The sequence below is a fragment of the Nyctereutes procyonoides genome, unplaced genomic scaffold (assembly GCF_905146905.1).
Source record: "Nyctereutes procyonoides isolate TBG_1078 unplaced genomic scaffold, NYPRO_anot_genome, whole genome shotgun sequence".
In the NCBI taxonomy this organism is placed as follows: domain Eukaryota; kingdom Metazoa; phylum Chordata; class Mammalia; order Carnivora; family Canidae; genus Nyctereutes; species Nyctereutes procyonoides.
In genome coordinates, this window is record NW_026575043.1 from 6386815 (window position 1) to 6397281 (window position 10467).

At 43.5% G+C, this 10467-nt stretch overlaps 1 pseudogene; it reads right to left on the reverse strand.

Annotated features, from left to right (window-relative positions):
- Positions 1–444: 444 nt before the first annotated feature.
- LOC129507873 (60S ribosomal protein L5-like) lies at positions 445–2743 on the reverse strand (annotated as a pseudogene).
- Between the last annotated feature and the right edge of the window lie 7724 nt (positions 2744–10467).

A 10467-nucleotide genomic window follows, 5' to 3' on the forward strand; every position in this document is an offset into this window, starting at 1 on the left:
TGTCCCTCCCAACCCCTGATTTCCATTCCTCGAATATCCACTTTAAAATCTATTCACTATTTTGTCTTCCTGTTTCTGAATAACCTGCTTCTGCTGTATTGCTTGATTTTCCAGATTTACGTAGATGTCTTGATTCCCCCGACAGAACACAAAAACTCTGCATTTGCAGGAACATCTTCCTACAGACACACATGCACACACACACACACACACACAATATCAATTAGTTTTTACTGTGTAACCAAGGACTCCGAAACATATTGGCCTGTGGATCAGCAGTTGAACCAAGTTGAACTTGGCTGGGCTGGACAATCCTTCTGGACTTGGCTGAGCTCATTCATGCAGCTGTGGTCGGTTATGGGGTTGGCTGGGGGGAGGGGGCTGGCTGGTCTAAGTGGTCTCAGCTGGGGTGGCTCTTTCACACTCCATGGATTCTTTCATCCTCTAGCAGACTGTGCTGGGCTTGCTCACACACGGGAGGGTCAGGGTTCGATGGTGCAAAGTGAGAGCACGGGAAGCTTCTTGAGGACCCAGCTCAGAACTGGCTTTCTGGTGCTCCCGCTGCATTCTCACAGAAGGCTGGTTGGGTTTGAGGGAAGGACAAACAAACTCTGTCTCTTGACAGGAGATGCTATGCTTTGTGAAAGAACAGGGAGAAGAGCGTTGTGGCCACTTCTACAATCCAGCCCAGTAAATAACATGTATACACACGTCTTCAGTCCTCCTCACCACTGTCGTCTTTATAGAGCCACCAGCAGGTCCTATAGCACCCACCGGAGTGAAGTCAATATTCAGTATTGCCCTATTGTAGTGATTGACACCCACGTATGACTAGAGCTCATCCTGGCCTAGGATTATATTTTATTTTACATACACAGATTTCTGCTCCAATCCTCCGAGCAAATAATTGTCTTGTTTTGAATTGTGTGCTGTGTTTTTCAAATTCAGCTCCAGGGAAGCTCTCTGCAGTAAGCATGCACTTCCTAAGGACCAATGCAACAGATGAATTGCCAGTTGCTTCCCCCACGGCCTTGGATTCATCCCTTCTGAGCCCTCTGTCCTTCTGTTCCAAGCTGAGCTGGGTGTTCTTTGGACCTGTTACATAGTAATCATTCTGAGGTTCTCTCGGCTACTTTCTTTTTTTTAAATTTTTATTTATTTATGATAGTCACACACACAGAGAGAGAGGCAGAGACACAGGCAGAGGGAGAAGCAGGCTCCATGCACCGGGAGCCCGACGTGGGACTCGATCCTGGGTCTCCAGGATCGCGCCCTGGGCAAAAGGCAGGCGCCAAACCACTGAGCCACCCAGGGATCCCTCGGCTACTTTCTTCTGTAGAGTGCCCTGTTGCTTGGCTAAGAGCATCTGCTTTCTGAGTTTCCTCCTCATCTTGGAGGAATATAACTTCTAGTAGATTCCTGAAAAACAGTGCATGGGAGGCAACTTTTTGAGTCTTCAAATGGCCGAAGAGCAATGCTGTTGCACTTGCAGACTTGTTTGCTCACTTGGAAACTTTATGGGGGAAACCACTTTCTCCAGAGCTGTTCAGGCACTGCTCTTCTACTTTCCAGTATTACTTTTAAGACCACTGAGATCATTCTGATGCCTGATCCTTTGTCCATCATCAGGTATTCTTCTCTAGAAGTTTCTTGAAGAATCACCTCTGTTACTGGACTTCTGAAAAAACACAGTGCTGTCTGTATCTCATTGGGGGTCTTCTTCCATTCCTGCACTAGGCTTGTTGACTCTGGGTCCAGTAACTTCCATCTCGTTCTGGGATGCCTGTTGGGTATCCTTTATAGAGACTCTTATTTTCTCATTTTTCTCTTACTTTAAAACTATTTGTTTTATTTATTTTTTAAAAAAGATTTTATTTACTTATTTGTAAGAGACACAGAGAGAGGCAGAGACAGGAGAAGCAGGCTCCATGCAAGGAGCCTGATATGGGACTCGATCCCAGAACTCCGGGATCACGCCCTGAGCCGAAGGCAGACGCTCAACCACTGAGCCACCCAGGTGCCCTCCTAGGCTTCACCTTATAGTCTGGATTCTTCCATATAGTAGTATGAGTTTTCTTGTTTGGAGTTTATGTCGTTCTCCACAGAGCGAGAGAATTGTTTCTTGTAAGCATCATCTTTCTTCCCTTCCATTAGGTAATACATGTCCTCTGCCGTGATCCGACCCACGGTATGCCTTCAGTGGACTTCTGCACTGAATTCCTTGCTTTCTGAATCATAACCAGGGAGTTATGTGCTCTTGTGAGGGCCTCCACAACTATATTAGCGGTAGTTCTGTCAAAGGCCTGCATTCAAATAGTTGGTGAAACACCAGCTTGACAAGGACAATCCTCCTTGTGATTACCTCTGGTCACCCCCACTTGGCCTTCATAGATCTTGTCTCTGCCAAACCTACTGAGAAGCCTACAGGCCAGCAGTAGGTCCGTATGATATGGGGCAGCATGCTTTGTCAGGCGGGTCTTCACACCATACTTTGAAAGCTCATGAGCATTCACTGCACAGGCTATCATATCCCCTTCCATGTAAGCATGAGCAATCTGACAAATAACTTCTCTGTCAGTTACTCGAACTGTTTTGGGGAAATTGTACTTATTTTGTCCTGGGTTAATAAGTGTTTCTGAGCATTATAATCCATTTTATCCTCTTGTTTTCTCCTAGGTTTCACTTGGTATCGCTTAAATAGAGTATCTACTTTTATTAAGGACCCATGTCCACAGCTTGCCATAGACCTCTTTTTTTGGAGGTTTTTAAACTTATTTCTCTACATTTCTAATTTGATATTTATTTAGCCTATTATATTTTTAAATCCTGAGAGCTCTTTAAATCTGTTGGATGTTCCATTTTAAGGGCACTCGGTTCTTTGGTTTAGTGGATACAATATTCTCTCTTATTTCTCTGAGGTTTCGTTTGTTTGTTTGCCTGTTTATTCTTTACATTGTCCCCTGGTCCCTTCATGGTCTCTTCCCTCTGTGATGCTTATTAATTTTGAACTTTGCCTTTTATGTTAGATATTTCCTTCAAATATCTGTTATTCCTTGGATGTTGTAAAAAGCTAATGGCAGTCCAGAGAGTATGGGCAGGATTTGCAACTGATGGGATCCAGGAGGTGGGTCTCCTTCCCCATAGTATCTGCATGGGTCTTCTATTGCAGCAGCAGCAAATGACCACAAACTCGGTTCTTTCAAACAACACATTGTATTTATCTTACAGTTCTGGAGAGGTCAGAAGTTTGGTACAGTCTCGCTGAGCTAAAACTAGGGTGTTGGGAGGGCTGCATTCCTTTCTGGAGCCTCTCAGGAAGGATCCATTTTCTTCCTTTTCCCAGCTTCTTGAAGCCACCCATACTCTTTGGGTTTGGGCTCCCTTCCTCCATCTTCAGAGCTATCAACATTGGGTCAGCTTCTTTCATGCCACATCACTCTGACCTGTTCTCTCTCTTCAGAACCCTGGTGATTATGTTGGGTCCACCTAGATGACCTGGGACACTCTCCCTATGTCAGGGACAGCTGGTTAGCACAATCTTCATTCCACTGCCATGTAATTCTGCTTTGCCCTGTACTCTAATACATGCACGGGTTTCAGGGATTGGGACATGGACTAACTATTCTGCTTATCACAGTTACCACAGTATCTGTAGATACTTTCTCTTGGGTCGACCAGTTTACCCAAAACAAAGTCTCCTTTCTCCTGTCAGCGCATTTGCCGGCCTGGCTGCCAGCAGTCTAGGAGCAAGAGTACAATGGTGCTGGTGGTGTCACTGCTAGGTTTGCAGATGCTGCCGCCCTCCCCTGCCCCCTTCCGCTTAGTCTCCATGGCTGCCATATGTCACAGATGCCCTCAGCCATTCCCAGTGGTCCCTAGTCCAGGATCTTCTTGCTCAACCTCTTTTGAGAATAAACCTCCTGTCTTATACGAGGTAGGGCAGGGATGCTGTAGGAGATCCTCGGTGGAACTACCACTTCAACAGACTTCCAACCACTCCTCCTGGTTCCAGTCCTGCACACACCCCTTTGGAAGCAGCTGGTGCCACTGCTGCTGACACTATAGACTTCTGTGGCTCTGTTAATCCTGCTGTTTGGCTTCACTTCTCATGGGCTCTTGCCATTCATCTTTCTCTTGCCCTCCTAAGTCACTTATTGCCTATCCATCTGCTCCCTGGCTTTCAAAATATTGCTATTTCCCCTTTTGTTCTCAAAGTCCTTATTGATGTGTGTTTTTTTTCCTTTCTCTTCCTGTCATCTTAATGGGAGTTTGAGAGGGATTGGAGGTAAAGTAATTTTTTTTTTAAATCTTCCATGTTTCTCTGGAAGTCCCTATGGTTTTTTTTTTTTTTTTTTTTAGGAGCATTAAGTAATTGTGAAACCAATTATACTCTTTGTGTTCTGCATGACAGTCAGTTTCTGGTAGTTTTCATTAAACACCAGTGACAAGAGTTCAGAAATTTTTGTATTCTCTCTGAAGGAAAAGGAAAAAAAAAATAATGCAGAGAAGGTGGCAATTACCACGTAGCAATCTCAAAATAGGAATGTCAAAACAGCCTTCTCTGCCTGGGCCAGATTGGTACTCAATAGGGCATTTATATGGATTGCATGAGGCCTTCAATGCACTCCCAGGATTGTGCAGGTCCGAGCTTTCACCCCAGCATCTGAGCACAGGCTCAGGCCTATTGAGTTGGTGCTGAATAAATACTTGGTGAATTCATTAGTTGTTTTTCTGAGTCCAAGCTGGGAAAGCAAACTTCCTATTCTCAACATCTGAAATGAAACGTGAAAGTGCCACAATCGATCCTTTTCAATGAAGGTGAAATAACAAAATCCCCTGGAATCATCAAATAGAACTTTGCTATCTTATGTCCTAGTGATGCTATTAGAAGTAGATCAGATAAATTATGTCTACAAGATGTGGATTTGATCACCTCCTCGTCCTCTTACATTAATACAGCATTGCTCTCCACCCCTGAAAGCATGAGATTTCATTACTTGTTGGACTCTTGCCTGATAACTTCTGTCCCAGGAATGAAAGCTTGGCCAAATACAATTTTGACAAAGTGTGTGGATGGGGTGGGAACATCACCCAGCTGGAGGCAGGCTGGTGGGTAGAATTCGGTTTCTTTCTTTTAGCACTATGGCTCTTTTCACAAGTATGTGCTGCTTCTTTGAGTGCCAGCAGTTGGTTCCATGTGAATATCTGTGAGAGGTGTTGGGAGCTAGCGCTGGGTTACCAGGGGCCTTCAGGCATCTAGCACTTTTCTCAGACCAATGGCCAATACAGCTACTTAGAAGGCTCCAAATGAGGTCATCTGCTGCTCTCAGAAGACTTCTCCTAGCCCTGGGTAATGTCTCCATTGTATTGAGGTTTGTTGACACCTAAGAGCAGCACCTGCATCCAGCAGCACTGTGACACAAAGACTCGGGTTGTGTTAGCAAGGTCTACTTCTGCTCAGAAATGCTACTAATTAGCTTGTTAACACATGACATCCTCACACACACACCTCAGTGCAAAGAACAACCAGTTCAACCGAGGCATAAAAAGCTGACAACAAAAGTGAGAAAGAGTGAATGGTGATGATACATTTTGCTCCTACAGAATTAAAAAAATATTCATCATCATTTGATAAATTGTATATAGTATTGCTTTGTTGTGCCATATTTATGATTCCAAATAGTCGGGTCACATCTGGAATGCTGGTGACTGAGAAAACAGAAGGGGAGGGAAAAATATTTTCTTAATCTGTTCTGCAAAGATATGAAAGGAATGGAAGGGATACTTATTAAAACCTCCACTAGCTTTGTGACCTTGGGCACAATCTTGCGTCTCCTAAGACCTCAAATTTTCTCATTTATAAATGAGGGGACTGGATTACTTATATATTGAGCTAAGAGGTTTCTTTCAATGTTAAAACCTGAGATTCTAAGCTGGGCCACTTTACCTAAAGCGCCAAGGAGGAGAACCTGTGAAAAAGCACATCTCCCATTACATCAGGATTTGTTATAGCCAAGTCTGATTTAGCACCCTTATACACATACAGGTGTCAGAAATTTGTAACAAGCAAGAAATACACTGAAACGTTGAGTAGAAAGGGACAGCACATTGTTTGTTTTTTAAAAATAGCAATATTATTGTTTGAAGAGCTCTGTGCTTTGGGACATTGCCATCTACCAAAGAACATGTTGGTCATATTTTCTGTTTTCTTTTTTTAAAGATTTATTTGAGGGATCCCTGGGTGGCGCAGCGGTTTGGCGTCTGCCTTTGGCCCAGGGCGCAATCCTGGAGGCCCGGGATCAAGTCCCATGTCGGGCTCCCGGTGCATGGAGCCTGCTTCTCCCTCTGCCTGTGTCTCTGCCTCTCTCTCTCTCTCACTGTGTGCCTATCATAAATAAATTAAAATTAAAAAAAAACAATAAAGATTTATTTGAGAGGAGGGGGTGGGGCAGAGGGGGAGAGAGAGTCTGAAGCAGACTCTTCACTGAGTGCAGAGCACAATGCAGGGCTTTATCTCACAACCCCAAGATCATGACCTGAGCCAAAACCAAGAGGTAGTTGCTCAACCCACTGAGTCACCAAGGTGCCCCTCATATTTATTTTTTCATTTCATTATCCCAACTACAACGTTGTAAACTGTCACTGTGACTAGCCCACCTGTCAGCTCAAGACTTGGAGATTTCTAAACCCCATAGAAAGACATCGGTATGGCCTGACACTGCTCTTCTCAGCACACATGGCATCTTATTCCTCATTCTCTCAAGCAAAACCCACTTCTTAGACTCAGGGAGACACACAACATGAAGGAATGTTTCTTTACAAACATTCTGAAAGCTAAAGTTCTCTTTTGTGGGTGGTAGGTGAAAGCTCAATGTTTGGTTACCCACAACCTTACGGCAGAGATGAATATTCCATTCCACTTCCCCCCACTTTTCCATGGCACAACGAATATTCCTGATGGATAGAGGAATAAGTGGGCTGACACAACTGTGCTGAGACAACTGGTCTAGGAACCTCAAGGGGAGTTCAAAGCCTAATCATGTTGTTAGCCAAGTAGGTGGGTGGTTTGGGGTGAATCACTTTCCTTTCTGGATGTCAGTTTCCCTACCAGAACGTAATGCCCATGTCACTGCATTATTGGCAAGGATTTCCTTGGGTGGTTTGCTCTGTGGAATAATGATGCCAGACTAGAATATTTTTTTGCCTTCTTCTTTCAAATTCCTGGCAATAGCTCAAATAAAGAGAGGTATTATTACTAAAATTTCATTTTAATGTGTTAGTTGTCATAAACAAAATTAGCTGTAGTTGAGGAATGAAGGTACCATGTGATCAAATTCTACATCTCCTATGCTTTGAAGTCAGCTACTGATAGTCTGAAAAGCCAGGACACATTACATTCGAGCTTCCATAACACGTTGTGGTTTTTGTCTTGTTCCTGCTTCAGTTCTCTGATACTCCTTTCCCTTCCAGAGTATTTAAACTGCATTATGGGCACAGTCTCTGCTCTCAACAAGAAGGAAATATGACCATTAGTGAACAATTTTGGTCTTCTTCCTCTCCCCTTTAATGATTTATAAGGTATTCCTTTTTAAAGATTTTATCTCTTTATTCATAAGAGGCATACAAAGAGAGGCAGAGATATAGGCAGAGGGAGAAGCAGTCTCCCTGAGGGGAGCCTGATGCAGAACTCGATCCCAGGATTCTGGGAACATGACCTAAGCCAAAGGCAGACAGACACTCAACCGCTAAGCCACCCAGGTGCCCCTGTAAATTATTCTTATACAGGCAGAGTATTAGTTTGGTTCTTGCGTGAGGGATCCTTGTAAATCTCCACACTCTGTCCTTTCCTATGACTATATTCACTTGGGATTAGGTTTGGCCAAGAACAGTGAAACACTAAATCATGAAGACCCACACAAGACAGAAGCCTTATTTCTCATGTCTAAGAAGTCTGGAGATAGGCAGTCTAGAAATGCATCTTCAGAAAGTCATCACAGACTCAGGCTCTTTGTATCTCACTACACAGCTGTTTTGAGCATTAGAGATTACACCTCAGTGTAAGATGGTTGCTCAAGTTTCACTCATTACCTTGGCATCCCTCTCAGTGGGAAGGAGAAAGGGCCCCAAAGGGGGAGACTTCTTACTTCAAAAGCCAGTTCTGGAAGTTATATGTGGCATTTCTGTTTACATCTCATTGACGGGAACTCAGTCACATGGCCACACAGAGATGCAAAGAAGCCTAGGAAAACCTAATCTCCATTCTAGGCAGTCATGGGAGAGGCTGGGTCTGACCCACTCACAAATCCTGAAGAATGCTCCCGCTATCAAATATTAATGAGCTCTTTCTCTAGAGAAGCTACAAGATTAAATAGGAAATACAATCAAGAAGAACAATCCAAAGAGGAGATAAGACAGACAAAGGGTAGCCTCAAGATACAATACAATAATGTCTTGGCACACCCATGCAGAATATATTAACCTAGCAGAGTGATGTAAGGTGGATGGTTGCGAGTTAACTAGAAAAGTTTTCATGGATACATTTCATCCAAAGTAAAAAAGATGGGAAGGATATAGTTTGGTAGGATAATGAGACAGGCTACCTCAGGAATGAGCAGAGATACTCCTTGGCAAAATGCAGAGTAGATATTCTCCTTCTAACGTCTACATATACTCTCCCTCTGTCTCGACACCATTCTCCTCCTGTGAACATGTTCCCTCTCTCTCTCTCATAAACACACACACACACACACACACACACACACACTAATGTTTTCATGAACCATAATTTAAGAAAAAACCCACTGTGCTAAACTAACTCTTACTTATGTAAGTCTTAAGTTGCTATCTATCCCAGGAGTATTGTGCAAATTTATTTAAAATTAAGTTCCTAGAATTGAGTGTTGCCTCAATTCTAGTCAACAAGTGCCTTAGAGACTACTTCTTACAGAACCCTATGAGGATATTTCTGCCCTCAAAGAGATCATACTCTGGTAGATGGAGAGCCATGCCCATGCCTTCCAAGAAAAGCATAGAATATGTTCTTTTAGCTTTTTTTTTTTTTTAGGAGAGAGAGAGTGCACATGTGTGTGAGCTGTAGGAGAGGGTCAGAGGGGGAGAGAGAATCCTAAGCAGACTCCATACTCAGCACAGAGCCTAATACAGGGCTTGATCTCAGGACTCTAAGATCATGATCTGATCCGAAGAGTCTGATGCTCAACTGACTGAGCCACCCAGGCACCCCTGATCTTTTATCTTTTTAAAATATTGTGAGCACCCTGGGAAAACAGAACTCAATCCCAGCTGAGAGGAGGATGGTGAGAAATGGGAAATACTTAGTAGGTAGATTAGACTGGATTAAAAGAGGACATGCCAGGTGGAAGGAACAACCTGAGAAGGGCATTGAGGTGGATGAGGCAAGAAGCCCACGGGATGGAACAAAAGGTATCAGCGAGAGCATAATGAGACATGCAGCTGAACACGTCCTTTGAGACCTTCTCAGGAAGGAAGTGGAAAGCATAATATTGAACGAAATGGGCAATACAAGAAAGCTGAAGGAGAAAGTAGTCTGATCTGGACTATTCTATAAGAAGTGTCATCTGGAGGCAGCATATAGGCTGGAGGTCAGAGAGACAGGATCTAGGCAGCCAAACTTGGAGATGGGCTTAAATCCAGACAAGAGGTAACAAAGACTTGAACAAAGTCCTTGGGAATTAAGACTGAATGTATCACTGATGGTGAAAATTAGGTTGAATCCTTGTGGGTAGGGAGCCTTTCCAGGCGCTTCCCAGGTAACATTATGTTAGCCTCCGCCTTTCCCAATGATATAAGAGCACCTGGAGCTCCAGCTTAGAGAGGCAGAGGGAGGGGAAGGCAGGGGAAATTAAGCAAACCAGAACATTTTCAGAGATGGAGACCATCTACAACACAGTTCACCTTTTTTTTTTTACATATTAAAAAAAAAGGTTTTGGGATGATAGAGGTGCCAAAAAGAGATGTGTGTCTGGCATTATTAGTGTTTTAGCAGGAGAAATAGTTACTAACTATCCAAAATCACCATATGGAAAGTCGTAAGAATGACAGACTGGGGGAAACATTTGCAAAACATATCACAGATACATGGCTAATCTCTGTAATAAAAAGCACCTAGATAACAGGAAGGAAGAGATTAAGCACGCAAGAGAAATTGGGCAAGGAACATGGACATACATTTTATACACACAAAACCCACTAAGGGTCCTGAAGCACCTGAAAAGGCAGCCAACTGTAATCAATATAAGAAAGATACATGTTTAAACTGTACAGAGGACCACTTCTCACCTCCCAGACACAAACTTGGGACAAACAGGACTGGAAAGCGGGGGAGAAATGGACGATCATGTTTTGCTGATGAAGCTGCAAGATGATACAGCTCACAGCATTGCGGTATCTACTGAAAGTACTCGTACACTCATTCATCCTTTGACCCAG